Genomic DNA, 15,027 nt, shown 5'->3' with positions numbered 1-15,027 from the left:
AAAAAAAAAAAGCTCATAATACCATGTTTAATCTAAGGATTTTTTTTTAATCACTAAGACTTATTTCCATCTCAGAGGTGCTGAATTAAATGTTTATAATATTCTTGTGTCATCCATTAAAAACTCAAGCAGAGATAAGAGCATATCACAGTCTTAAAATAAGAAAGCTAAACAAACAGGCTAGTAAAAAGGCAGCTGAGATTAAATACTGATTTCCTTAATACACTCCTGCCCAACAACCTGGGCCCTTGTCCGGAGCTTTAGAGGGCCCTGCTTTTGCCTGCCTCTAGCTGTGCACGTCCCCAACAGGGTGAGGAGTCAGTAAGATCAAAGAATGCCCATCCATAGTCCATGTCCCTCTTCTGCAGTCTAGGTACCAGAATCCCCAGAATTCCTGCCTAAAAGGCCCAAACCTGCTTCTACGGCCTTTGTGGGTCTCCTCTCTGAGTCCCATTCTCCCTAGGGAGGACCACAGATGGAATGCCCATTCATAGCTTGAATGATGGGTAAGCAACAGGCTGGATTACTTATTTCCCCTTGGAAGAGGGATGTTTCTGTTCCACAGCAATCTGCAAGGGTCAAATTATATAGGAAATTTCCATAATCAAGAAATAATTTTTAGGACTTCCCTGGTGGCACAGTGGTTAAGAATCCACCTGCCAATGTAGGGGACATGGGTTCGAGCCCTGGTTTGGGAAGATCCCACATGCCGCGGAGCGACCAAGCCCGTGCGCCACAACTACTGAGCCTGTGCTCTAGAGCCCGCGAGCCACAACTTCTGAGCCCGTGTGCCACAACTACTGCAGCCCGCGCGCCTAGAGCCTGTGCTCCACAACAGGACAAGCCACTGCAATGAGAAGCCCGGGCACTGCAACAAAGAGTAGCCCCCGCTTGCCGCAACAAAAGAAAGCCTACACACAGCAACAAAAGACCCAATGTAGCCAAAAATAAATAAATAAATTTATTTAAAAAAAAAAATAATTTTTAAAAAGACAAAAGAACTATAAAAATCAGATAAAACTACAATCCAACCTGTCTTTTCATGCTTCCAGAGCATTTAGAAGTACAAGAGATTCCCCTCTGTAACAACCACATAATACACCATAAGTGTAAGTGGATCCTGGGGTGGGGTAGTGGTGGGAACTTTTAAAACCACACAAAAAAGCTGCACTCTCCAACTTGCCAAGAATCACTAAGAAAAAAAAAAAGACTCAAAAAGCAGAGGAGTAAATAATAGCATACAGATCAATAATTCCTAGGGCTAGATTGAAAGTTTGACAAGTGAAACCCTCATTAACCTTTCCCTACAAGGTACTTTATACAGATCATTTCTAATCCTCACAATAATTCTATAAAATGGCAAGTATTATACGATTTCAGACACAAGAAAACAAACAAGCCAAAAACAGAAATAGGAGTTAATTTACCTTCACAAAGTCACAGTTATTTAGTCACAAAACTGATACGAGAACTCAGGTCTAAAACTCTGAACCCAAATTTTAGATTCTTTCCATTATTATATTGCATCTCCCTACTCAACTAGCTCAAAGGATGAGAGCTTGTACCTATTTCTTTCTTTTGTATTTGGCAATGAAGTTGCTTAGAGTATTATTTCACCATCAGCAAGGCAAAACTTACATAAAATTCCTTAATATCTAGCTTGACATAAATGCCATGTGTTTAGTGCTACTCAATAAGTACTAACTAGAGAGTGGCAACTAATAATACATGAAACCAAGTACCAATAAACATCAGGATAAAATTTAGTGTCTTACTACTACAAGTGTGGTCTGCGAACCTAAGCATCTACATCACACAGCAACTATTTAGAAGAGCAGACTCTTAAGTCCCTTCCCTTAATCTGAATTTTAACAAATCCTCAGGAGATTTATGTGCACATAAGTTTGAGAAGCACTGGTCTAAGCCTTCTCCATGGTCAGATCCCGGGCAGCATTGGACTTTGTATCCTTGCGTGTGCTCTGGCCATCCCAACTGCTCGCTCATCTGAGACAAGACAGGCTGCTCTTCTATGCCATGCTCCACTTCTGTTTTCCTGTCTGTTCCCTTTGCCTGCAATGTCATCATTTCTCCCACCCCAGTCTACCTAGTGAACACTTGTTATCCCATAACTCATCTTAACTTGCTACAGTGTAAATTTAAAAAGTTATTTTCTTTTTGTTTCTTCCTTTCTCTTCATTGCCTTTCAAAAATACATTTTCTTTTCACTTCATCTCACTCCTTTTAGCTTTGGGGAGCATAGAGACTCCAATGAGGTTGCCTTTTCCTACCTCCTCTCCATCCCCAAATTTATAAAAGCTATGCTGCTTTAAAAGTTTTCTTTGAATAAAACTTTTTTTTTTTTTGCGGTACGCGGGCCTCTCACTGTTGTGGACTCCCCCATTGCGGAGCACAGGCTCCGGACGCACAGGCTCAGCGGCCATGGCTCACGGGCCCAGCCGCTCCGCGGCACGTGGGATCTTCCCGGACCGGGGCACGAACCCGTGTCCCCTGCATCGGCAGGTGGACTCTCACCCACTGCGCCACCAGGGAAGCCCTGAATAAAACTTTTAATCACTTTCCAGGTGTGTGGGTTCAGCAATCTGCCGTCTACCCATCTCCTGTGACTTGTCTAGAAATGTAAGAAGGGTGACAGTTATAACATTCTGCTTTGGGAATTTGATCTCCTAAACTTCCTATAGTGCTCCAACTTCTTGTGACATAATTTTGTTTTGTTTTGAAAGTTAATTGTGTTTGAGACTCATTCATTTCATTAACAGAGCAAATACTGCTGTAATTGAACTCAAAAATTTTCTTAAATTATTAATGAACTCTCAGTGGTTAGAAATTTTCTGTGGTAGTTTTAAGTACCTGGTACAGTAATGCAGATTAGGTTACTTAATTTGCTTTTTCACTTTACAATGTCTAAAAGGCCTTTCTGACTTTTTTACCTCATACGGGAAGATTATGTTCTCTTAGGTATTTGCCCATGCGTTCTGTTCTTTATCAGACCTGATGCCTGAAGTAGACAACTATGGGGTCTGAGTGGTTTTATTTAATAAATTTCTAAACTAACTGTAGATATCATCTCAGCTTAATATTTACAGCATTCCCATACCTGAATTCCACCCGCTTAGAACTTGGCTTTTCTGTCTTTGATTTCTCAGCCATGCCCTGTTTAACGCCAAGGGGTATTCTGCAGTCTGACCATTTTAGCATCTCCTGTCTGCACTTCATTAACTTCCAAATCTTTTGACCAGGGCTTAGTCAGATGCCTGGCAACACCCAGATAACTTACTTTAATTATTTATCACCCAATCAGGTTAATACCTATGTAGAATTTTAATCTTTCCTAAATGGAACACATCAACCCATCTGCTGTATTTTTACTGCATATTAGAAGCAAACTTTTGTATGTGTGTACAATCGTATCAAGTTAAATACATCAAACCAAGGGAAAACACCTTTATTACAGGTAGCCCGTGAAGACTGTACTTCAAGTCTATTCAAGAAATCTTGCTTTGGATTCCTAAGTGAGTACACTTTGATCTCAGCATTAAAATTTTAATGTAACACATGACTACCCCTTGTTCTAAAGGGATTTATTTGTATTGAAAGAAGAGATCCTAAAGAGACAGGAAATTTTCTAAAACCTCTTAATTCCACATATACAAGCTATCTATAAGCCCAAAACAAAGGACGTCCTAGTTGAAATATTTCGGTTTTAAATAACATAGGCCCATGTGGTTATAATCTAAGGAAACTGAAGATATTTCTTTTCATCAGATACCGTGAACGGGTGCTCCTCGGTGTTGTCTGTGGACCAGTGCCAACCCACAAACTGTTTGTTACCCGTCTGCTACAGGATACACACAGAAAATTGGTATTTAAAAACTCTTATAGCTAATTGACGGTAATGTTATGTCTATCGAATTTAGTAATTTTAAAAATGGAGCTTATATTTTACATGTGTTTTTTCATTTCAGTTTTCCAATGATTCATTTTTTTATATGCTACAAAATTTCTGCAACAAAAAAACAAGGAACCTTGATTCTTCAGCTCAGATAACATGAGAAGCAATGGGCTGGATTGTCACTATTACGGCAATCCAGGTGGATATAAAGTTAACAACTATTACAGTAGCAGTGGAAGTGAAAAGGAGGGAATGAGTACAAGTTATGTTAAAGAGTGAGAATACACAGGAACTGATGCTCTGTTGGGCTGGACAGGCCTGTAGGATGGAGACAGAGGGAAGTCTATTCAATTCCCTATGATATTCTGGCTTGGATAAGAAGGAGGAATGCCACTCACTGAGATGAGAATACAGGTTTCATATTCTCCCTCTTGGTTTTGTGTGTGTGTGTGTGGTGGTGGGGGACTGAGAATGGAGTTGTGAGATGGCATTTGGTATGGGACATGACATATTTATCTGTCAGAGAGCCAGATGGAGATGTTTGATGACTAGCATACTTTAGAGTTAAAAGCCTAACTTTAGACAGAGGTTCAAATCCTGGCTCTTCCACTGACTGCCTGATCTCAAACTGGTTAACAAACATCCCTTAGCTTCAATTTCCTCACCTATACGTATGGAAAACAATACTATTTTGTAGGACTGTTATAAGGATTATGTTATGTGGGCCTGGACTCAAAAGAGGCATCTGGGTGGAAAATTCTGATTTCAGAATCAGCTGTGTATACGTGATAATTAAAATCATGCAGATAGATGAGACTACTGAAAGGGAAGTAAGTCAGAGAACATCACCATTTAAGAGGGGCAGCAAAGGAGAAGAAGAATGTACCAGAAGCAGGAAAATCAGGACAGTAGAAAGCAAAGGAAGAGTTTCATGAAGAAGGAAGTGGTTGGTGTTAAATGTCTTAGAAAGGTCAAGTACAGGGGACTTCCCTGGTGGTCCAGTGGGGTTAAGACTCCACACTTCCGGTGCAGGGGGCACGGGTTCGATCCCTGGTTGGGGAACTAAGGTCTTGCATGCCATGGGGTGTGGCCAAAAAAAAAAGAAAGAAAGAAAGAAAGAAAGGTCAAGTACAATGAAGCTGAGAGAGGCCACTAGATTTGGCAACCAGAGAATCAGTGACTTTTATGAGGCACTTTCAGTGGAGCAGTGAGAGCAGAAGCCTGACTGCGGTGGCCCAAAGAAAGAATGGGAAGTTAACAAGGCAAGGCAAGTGCTACAGAAAATTCTTCCACGGTACACAGCTGTGTACCATGAGAAAACATAGGGTCAAACTAAAAGAAAATACGGCATAGGGAAGTGTTAAATACTTTTGTTTTTGTGTCTAAGATGGAAATAAGGTGTATTTTTGTGAGGATGGAAAAGCAAAGAACAACAAAATGTGAAGGTGGAGCAGACAAGAGGAAATGCTGGAGGAACATTCCAGAGGGCTAGGAAGACATCAAGAACTCCAGTAGAGAGACTTAACTTCGATGGGAGCTTGGCACTCTCCTCCTCCAGGCCTGGAGGACAGAGGGTGGAGTTTAGGGAAGAAGTGTGGATACACAGGAGCACGCAAAGCTGAGGGTGTGAACAGCAGAGAGCCTCCATGTTCTCTGTGACAGAGGTGGCAAGGCCCTCTGCCCAGAGCCAAGGCAGTTGTGGAGAAGGCATAGGAGGCTTGAGGAGAAAAATAAAAAACAGATGCTATGGGAGAGGACCAGGCAGGGGTGACCCAGGGACAAAGCATGCCTGCAAGTTCAGTAAGCCCACCGGAATTTGTCATACCTCCAGTCTCTATAAATGTCTTTAGAGTGCTTACCAGCCCAGGACTAAAAGAAGAGAAAGCGTATTATATGTAGTAATTTACCATAATTAAAAATTTTTTTTAAATGAAAATTTAAAAAGAGAGAGAAAGCAGATGGTTAATCCAGGGTTCAACATGTAGGGAGGACGTGATGAGAAGCTAAAGGGAAAATACACAGAGGGTGGTGGCAAGAGAGTAAGTGCTTAAATGAGGGGTTCAGTTTAGAAAAGCGGACAAAAAGTAAAGCTATGGCAAACAACATAGTGAACGATTCGAATAAAAGGAGCAAACTTCCCACAGACATTAGTCCCTTTAAACTGCTATCACATTTTCTGAGAAAATGAAATGAAATGGGATGTGTTTTCAAATCAACAAACCAAAACAACTTTAAAGAATAAGCCTAATCTAAATAAGGCTTCTTGGGCAGATACAAGAATTGGTATATTCAATTAGGTATACTATAGCAACTTGCTATATTCAAACTAGGCCCTAACAATAAAGGATTACTCTTCTTCTGAGGCCCTTAAGACATATTTGAATACAACTAAAAGCTCTATGTGTGAGACAGCATTTATATCTTCTAGACCATTTCCAAATGGAAACTTCATTAAATTTCTAAAGGGATGGCTAATTATCAAATAAAGTAACTATTTCTCTAATGAGCAATCCTTTTCCATCAAAAAGAGGCTTTATTTTAAAGAAGTTTAAACTGAAAAAGAAAAGAAAAAGACTAGAATTTATAACAAAAAAGTGATTTTTCTATACAAGTCTTATCTGGCAAAACATTACCCAACCCCCAGACCACAATCAAAGTAAACCTCTTCCTATGAACCACAATGCCCACTTTAATAAGTTACAAGTTTAGATATATCATTTTCTCACCAGAATCTGAAGGGCAGTCATTAACACTGAATAAGTTTGGAAGAAGTTTTAAGTACTGTAGTTCCTTTCTCTGACACATCCTATTTGCTTACACCTCAAAGTATAAGCAGTGTCATAAAATACAAACACAGAAAGTCCTGCATACATTCTTACTTTTGCCACTAATAACAGTGCATTTTCACAAACCTCATTTAATTTTCCAGTTGACAGGCCCAAGGTCATAGCCCAGGATGCAGGATCCAAGTAAAGTCCCTCTCTCTTCCATTCCCCTCACCCCCCTTGTCTCCCTTGTGAAGAGAGAAGAGAAATGAATGGACAATTGGGGGTGGGAGGTGGGAAGATCAGAGAGAAATGATTCAGTTCATGAGCACCATAAGCTCACTTTTACCTATTTGGCTCTAAGAGAGACTAAGATTTATTTTTCCCTTTCAAGTTACCCTAAAGTTCACTTCAATACATTAAAAATGCTGTGGGAGACTTCAACTTCCAATATGACAGAGTAATTGGTACCAGACATTCCCTCCTCTCATAAACAACTATTAAACTGGACAAAATGATGCAACTATTTTCAGGTACCCACCAACAGACAGAGCAAGAATGTGACCTCTGAGAGAAGGAAAGTGTGAGCCCACATTTGCTTCGTTCTCTGCCTTGGGACATATTCCTAACTGTAGTACAGTGAGCTGGAGTCCAAGCAGAGCAGGGCTGGGAGGCAGAGACAGGGCACTGCAGAGGAGGGAGCTGTACAGAGGGGGGACCACAGAAGTTTGTATAAGGGTTTCCTGAGAGTCCTTAACCAATGCAGGACACATAATCACATAAGGTTTACAAAAGAGTGGCTGTATTAAGGTTAATATGGAATAGAAATACGAGAGGTCAAGCAGCTTAAGGGAAACACTGGCAGTCTAACCCAGTCCGAACAAAGAGAACTCATTAACACTCTGAGCGTGAGACACTGGAAAGGCTTCGCTTTAGGAGTAAAGACACACCCAGAGTAAGGCCTACTCTAGATCCACATTAACAAAGTCTAAAACCAAGCCCTAATAAAAATCCACAGTAGACACAGAACATGGATGATGAGTCTTGCTAGGTTACAGGAGCCTGAGAAGAAACCTTGAGCTTTCCACAGATCTGCCATAGCAAAATATAAAGCCAAGCCTATACAAGATGATCAGCCAGGAACTAAACTGCCTACTGAAACAAAAATCAACACTCTACAGAGGAATTTCTTAAAAATACAGTATCTAAAGTAGGTAAAGACTTTAAAGCAGCTATTATAAACATGTCTCAAAAAGTAAAGGAAAATGTGTTTATAAACAATGACAGAGGAGAATATATGAACAGATGGGAATCTCAGCAGAAAAATCAAAAATAGGAAAAAGAACCAAATGGGAGAAGAAAATGGAACTTCTAGGACTGAAAGGTTCAATAACTAAGATGAACAAGTCATTGAAGAGACTTAATACTGGATTGGACATAGCAGAAGAAAGAGTCTATGAACTTGACAGATCACTATCAATTACCAATTTGAGGAATAAAGAGAAAAAAAAGAGTCGAAGAAAAAATGAACACAGCATCAGAGATTTGTGGGACAGTATCAGATGGTCTAACACATATGTAATAGGAGCCCCAGAAGAAGACCATGAGAATAAAGTAGACAAAATATCTGAAGAAATAATAGTTAAAATTTTATTGTTTGAAGAAAACACTATTTACTAGATCCCAAACTTAAAATCTGATCAAACTCCAAGACAATAAATACAAAGAAAATCATATCTAGCTTCATCATGGTTAAACTACTGAAAATTAAAGATAAAGAGAAAATCTTTAAAGGAGCCCCAAAACAATATGTTACATACAGGAGAAAAATAATTCAAAGAATGCTAACTACTCATCACAACAATGGAGACCAGAAGATGATAGAACAACATTTTTAAGGGGCTAGAAGAAAAAAAATTGTCCATTCAGAATACTATATCTAGTGAAAAATCCTTCAAAAACAAGATAAACGTACTTTCAAATAAAATGAAAGCTGACAAAGTTCTTCTCAAGCAGATGTGCACTACAAGAAATTATAAAAAAGGTTCTTCAAGCTGGAGGGAAATGATACCATATGGAAACTCAGATCTTCAGGAAGAAAAGAAAGATACCAAAAAATGATGAATAAGTTATTAAAAAATAAAAGTTTATATTTTTTATTCTTCTTAAATTTCTTTTAAAGACTATGTTTTAAAACTATCTGCATAAAACAAGAATAACATGTGAGCAGTTTTGAACATATATAGAAATAAAAGGTATGATAACAAGAGCATGAAAAATGGAGACGGTGAATAAGAATTAAATTATATTTGTGAATTGAGAAGGAGAAATGGACATGTCAACTGAGGAGTAGGAGCTGTGAAGCAGGAAGTGAGAAAGGTCAGGTGTAAAATGTGAAGTGGTACAATTCTGACTATAAAAAGACTTTAAAAAGTTAAGGTTGCATATTATTAGCCCTAGAATAATCAATGAAAAAGTAGTTTAATACATGCATAGGTATGAAACCAATAGTGTAAATAAAAGGAAATATTAAAAAAATACTCAACCCAAAAAGAAGGTAAAAAAAAAAAAAAAAAAAGAAGGTATTAGAAGAGAAAGAAACAAAAACAAAAGGGACAAATGAAAACAATGGTAAAATGGTAGACTTAAACACAACCACATAAATAATTTCATGAACTGTAAGTGGATTAAACATTCCAACTAAAGGGCAGAGACTGTCTCCCAGAGATCTCCATCTCAATTCTAAGACAAAGCTCCATTCAACAACCAGCAAGCTACAGTGCAGGACACCCTATGCCAAACAACTAGCAAGACAGGAACACAACCCCACCCACTAGCACAGAGGCTGCCTAAAATCATAATAAAGTCGCAGACACCCCAAAACACACCACAGGTTGCAGTCCTACCCACCAGAACGACAAGATCTAGGCTCATGCACCAGAACACAGGCACTAGTCCCCTCCACCAGGAAGCCTACACAAGCCACGGAACCAACCTTAGCCACTGGGGGCAGACACCAAAAACAATGGGAACTATGAACCTGCAGTCTGTGAAAAGGAGACCCCAAACACAGTAACTTAAGCAAAATGAGACAGAGAAACACAGCAGATGAAGGAGGAAGGTAAAAACCCACCAGACCAAACAAATGAAGAAGAAATGGCAGTCTACCTGAAAAAGAATTCAAAGTAATGATAGTAAAGATGATCTAAAATCTTGGAAATAGAATGGAGAAAATACAAGAAACGTTTAACAAGGACCTAGAAGAACTAAAGAGCAAACAAACAATGATGAGCAACACAATAAATGAAAAAAAAAATTCTCTACACGGAATCAATAGCAGAATAACTGAGACAGAAGAATGGATAAGTGACCTGGAAGAGAAAAGAGTGGAAATAACTACTGCAGAGCAGAATAAAGAAAAAAGAATGAAAAGAATTGAGGACAGTCTTAGAGACCTCTGGAACAACATTCAACGCACCAACATTCTAATTATAGGGGTCCCAGAAGAAGAAGAGAAAAAGAAAGGGACTGAGAAAATATTTGAAGAGATAATAGTTGAAAACTTCCTTAATATGGGAAAGGAAATAGTTAATCAAGTCCCGGAAGCGCAGAGAGCCCCATACAGGATAAATTCAAGGAGAAACAGGCCAAGACACATATTAATCAAACTATCAAAAATTAAATACAAAGAAAAAATACTAAAAGTAGCAAGGGAAAAACAACAAAGAACATACAATCCCCATAAGGTTAACAGCTGGTCTTTCAGCAGAAACTCTGCAAGCCAGAAGGGAGTGGCAGGACATATTTAAAGTGATGAAAAGGAAAAACCTACAACCAAGATTACTCTACCCAGCAAGGATCTCATTTGGATTCGATGGAGAAATTAAAACATTTACAGACAAGGAAAAGTTAAGAGAATTCAGCACCACCAAACCAGATTTACAACAAATGCTAAAGGAACTTCTCTAGGTGGGAAACACAAGAGAAAGAAAAGACCTACAATAACAAACCCAAAACAATTTAAAAAATGGTAATAGGAACATACATATTGATAATTACCTTAAATGGAAATGCATTAAATGCTCCCACCAAAAGACACAGACTGGCTGAATGGATACAAAAACAAGACCCATACATATGCTGTCTACAAAGAGACCCACTTCAGACCTAGAGACACATACAGACTGAAAGTGAGGGGATGGAAAAACATATTCCATGCAAATGGAAATCAAAAGAAAGCTGGAGTAGCCATTCTCATATCAGACAAAACAGACTTTAAAATAAAGACTATTACAAGAGACAAAGAAGGACACTACATAGTGATCAAGGGATCGATCCAAGAAGAAGATATAACAATTGTAAATACTTATGCACCCAGCATAGGAGGACCTCAATACATAAGGCAAATGCTAACAGCCATAAAAGGGGAAATCGACAGTAACACAATCATAGTAGGGGACTTTAACACCCTGCTTGCACCAATGGACTGATCATCCAAAATGAAAATAAATAAGGAAACACAAGCTTTAAATGATACATTAAACAAGATGGACTTAACTGATAAGGGCATTCCATCCAAAAACAACAGAATACACTTTCTTCTCAAGTTCTCATGGAACATTCTCCAGGATAGTTCATATCTTGGGTCACAAATCAAGTCTTGGTAAATTTAAGAAAATTGAAATTGTATGAAGTATCTTTTCCGACCACAATGCTGTGAGACTAGATATCAATTACAGGAAAAAACCTGTAAAAAATACAAACACACAGAGGCTAAACAATATACTACTTAAAACCAAGAGATCACTGAAGAAAGCAAAGAGGAAAGCAAAAAATACCTAGAAACAAATGACAATGAAAACACTACGACCCAAAACCTATGGGATGCAGCACAAGCAATTCTAAGAGGAAAGTTTATAGCAATACAATCCTACCTCAAGAAAAAACAAACATCTCAAATAAACAACCTAACCTTGCATCTAAAGCAATTAGAGAAAGAAAAACAAAAAAACCCCAAAGTTAGCAGAAGGAAAGAAATCATAAAGATCAGATCAGAAATAAATGAAAAAGAAATGAAGGAAATGATAGCAAAGATCAATAAAACTAAAAGCTGGTTCTTTGAGAAGATAAACAAAATTGACAAATCATTAGCCAGACTCATCAAGAGATATGGGGACAAGACTCAAATCAATAGAATGAGAAATCAAAAAGAAGAAGTAACAACTGACACTGCAGAAATACAAAGGATCATGAGAGATTACTGCAAGCAAGTATATCCCAATAAAATGGACAACTGGGAAGAAATGGGACAAATTCTTAGAAAAGCACAATCTTCTGAGACTCAACCAGGAAGAAACAGAAAACATAAACAGACCAATCACAAGCACTGAAATTGAGACTGTGATTAAAAATCTCCGAACAAACAAAAGCCCACGACCAGATGGCTTCACAAGTGAATTCTATCAAACATTTAGAGAAGAGCAAACATCTATCCTTCTCAAACTCTTCCAAAATAGAGCAGAGGGAGGAACACTCCCAAACTCATTCTACGAGGCCACCATCACTCTGATACCAAAACCAGACAAAGATGTCACAAAGAAAGAAAACTACAGGCCAATATTGCTGATGAACATAGATGAAAAAATCCTCAACAAAATACTAGCAAAAAGAACCCAACAGCATATTAAAAGGATCGTACACCATGATCAAGTGGGGTTTATCCCAGGAATGCAAGGATTCTTCAATAAACACAAATCAATCAATGTGATACACCATATTAACAAATTGAAGAAAAAAACCATACGTCATCTCAATAGATGCAGAAAAAGCTTTTGACAAAATTCAACACTCATTTATGATAAAAACCCTCCAGAAAGCAGGCATAGAGGGAACTTTCCTCAACATAATAAAGGCCATATATGACAAACCCACAGCCAAAGGCCATATATGACAAACCCACAGAAACCATTTCCACTTGGATCAGGAACAAGACAAGGTTGCCCACTCTCACCATTATTAGTCAACACTGTTTTGGAAGTTTTAGCTACAGCAATCAGAGAAGAAAAATAAATACAAGGAATCCAAATCGGAAAAGAAGAAGTAAAGCTGTCACTGTTTGCAGATGACATGATACTATGAACAGAGAATCCTAAAGATGTTACCAGAAAACTACTAGAGCTAATCAATGAATTTGGTAGAGTTGCAGGATACAAAATTAATGGCCAGAAATCTCTTGCATTCCTAAATACTGATGATGAAAAATCTGAAAGAGAAATTAAGGAAACACTCCCATTTACCACTGCAACAAAAAGAATAAAATACCTAGGAATAAACCTACCTAGGGAGACAAAAGATCTCTACGCAGAAAACTATGAGACACTGATGAAAGAAATTAAAGATGATACCAACAGATGAAGAGATATACCATGTTCTTGGATTGGAAGAATCAACATTGTGAAAATGACTATACTACCCAAAGCAATCTACAGATTCAGTGCAATCCCTATCAAACTACCAATGGTATTTTTCACAGAACTAGAACAAAAAATTTCACAATTTGTATGGAAACACAGAAGACCCAGAAAAGCCAAAGCAATCTTGAGAAAAAAAAACGGAGGTAGAGGAATCAGGCTCCCGGACTTCAGACTATACCACATAGCTACACTAATCAAGACAGTATGTTACTGGCACAAAAACAGAAATATAGATCAATGGAACAGGATAGAAAGCCCAGAGGTAAACCCATGCACATATGGTCACCTTATTTTTGATAAAGGAGGCAAGAATATTCAATCGAGAAACGACAGCCTCTTCAATAAGTGGTGCTGGATAAACTGGACAGCTACATGTAAAAGAATGAAATTAGAACACTCCCTAACACCATACACAAAAATAAACTCAAAATGGATTAAACACCTAAATGTAAGGCCAGGCACTATAAAACTCTTAGAGGAAAATATAGGCAGAACACTCTATGACATAAATCACAGCAAGATCCTTTCTGACCCACTTCCTAGAGGAATGGAAATAAAGACAAAAATAAACAAATGGGACCTAATGAAACTTAAAAGCTTTTGCACAGCAAGGGAAACCATAAACAAGACCAAAAGACAGCCCTCAGAATGGGAGAAAATACTTGCAAATGAAGCAACTGACAAAGGATTAATCTCCAAAATATACAAGCAGCTCATGCAGCTCAATATCAGAAAAACAAACAACCCAATCCAAAAATGGGCAGAAGACCTAAACAGACATTTCTCCAAAGAAGACATACAGATTGCCAACAAACACATCAAAGTATGTTCAACAACACTAATCATTAGAGAAATGCAAATCAAAACTACAATGAGGTATCACTTTACACCGGTCGGAATGGCCATCATCTAAAAATCTAGAACAATAAATGCTGGAGAGGCTGTAGAGAAAAGGGAACCCTCTTGCACTGTTGGTGGGAATGTAAATTGGTACAGCCACTATGGAGAACAGTATGGAGGTTCCTTAAAAAATAATATATAGAACTACCATATGACCCAGCAATCCCACTACTGGGCATATACCCTGAGAAGACTATAATTCAGAAAGAGTCATGTGCCACAATGTTCACTGCAGCTCTACTTAAAATAGCCAGCACATGGAAGCAACCTAAGTGTCCATAGACAGATGAATGGATAAAGAAGATGTGGCACCTATATACAATGGAATATTAGCCATAAAAAGAAATGAAATTGAGCTTTCTGCAGTGAGGTGGATGGACCTAGAGCCTGTCATACAGAGTGAAGTAAATCAGAAAGAGAAAAACAAATACCGTATGCTAACACATATATATGGAATCTAAAATATATATATATATATATATATATATATATATATATTTCTGAAGAACCTAGGGGCAGGAGAGCAATAAAGACTCAGACGTAGATAACAGACTTGAGGACATGGGGAGGGGGAAGGGTAAGCTGGGACGAAGTGAGAGAGTGGCATGGACATATATACACTGGCAAATATAAAATAGATAGCTAGTGGGAAGCAGCCGCATAGCACAGGGAGATCAGCTGGGTGCTTTGTGACCACCTAGAGGGGTGGGATAGTGAGGGTGGGAGGGAGACGCAAGAGGGAGGGGATATTGGGATATATGTATATGTATAGTTGATTCACTTTGTTATACAGCAGAAACTAACACACCATTGTAAAGCAATTATACTCCAATAAAGATGTTGAAAAAAAAAAGAAAAAGAAAAAGGCTTAAAATCAATGATCTAAGTTTCCACCCTAAGAAGTTAGAAAAGAATAGCAAATTAAACGTACGTAAGAAGGAGAAATAATAAAGGGCAGAAATCAATGAAATAGAAAACA

At 38.2% G+C, this 15,027-nt stretch overlaps 1 protein-coding gene across 2 annotated transcripts in view; it reads right to left on the bottom strand.

Moving 5' to 3' along the window:
* Positions 1-15,027, bottom strand: part of LNPEP (leucyl and cystinyl aminopeptidase) — a 102,003-nt gene that overhangs the window by 60,090 nt on the left and 26,886 nt on the right. The gene's annotated exons all lie outside the window — the stretch shown is intronic.

Source organism: Stenella coeruleoalba (genome assembly GCF_951394435.1).
Source record: "Stenella coeruleoalba genome assembly, chromosome: 3".
NCBI lineage: Eukaryota > Metazoa > Chordata > Mammalia > Artiodactyla > Delphinidae > Stenella > Stenella coeruleoalba.
The sequence above is the reverse complement of the archived record's forward strand: the minus strand, read 5'-3'. Positions and strand labels throughout refer to the sequence as shown.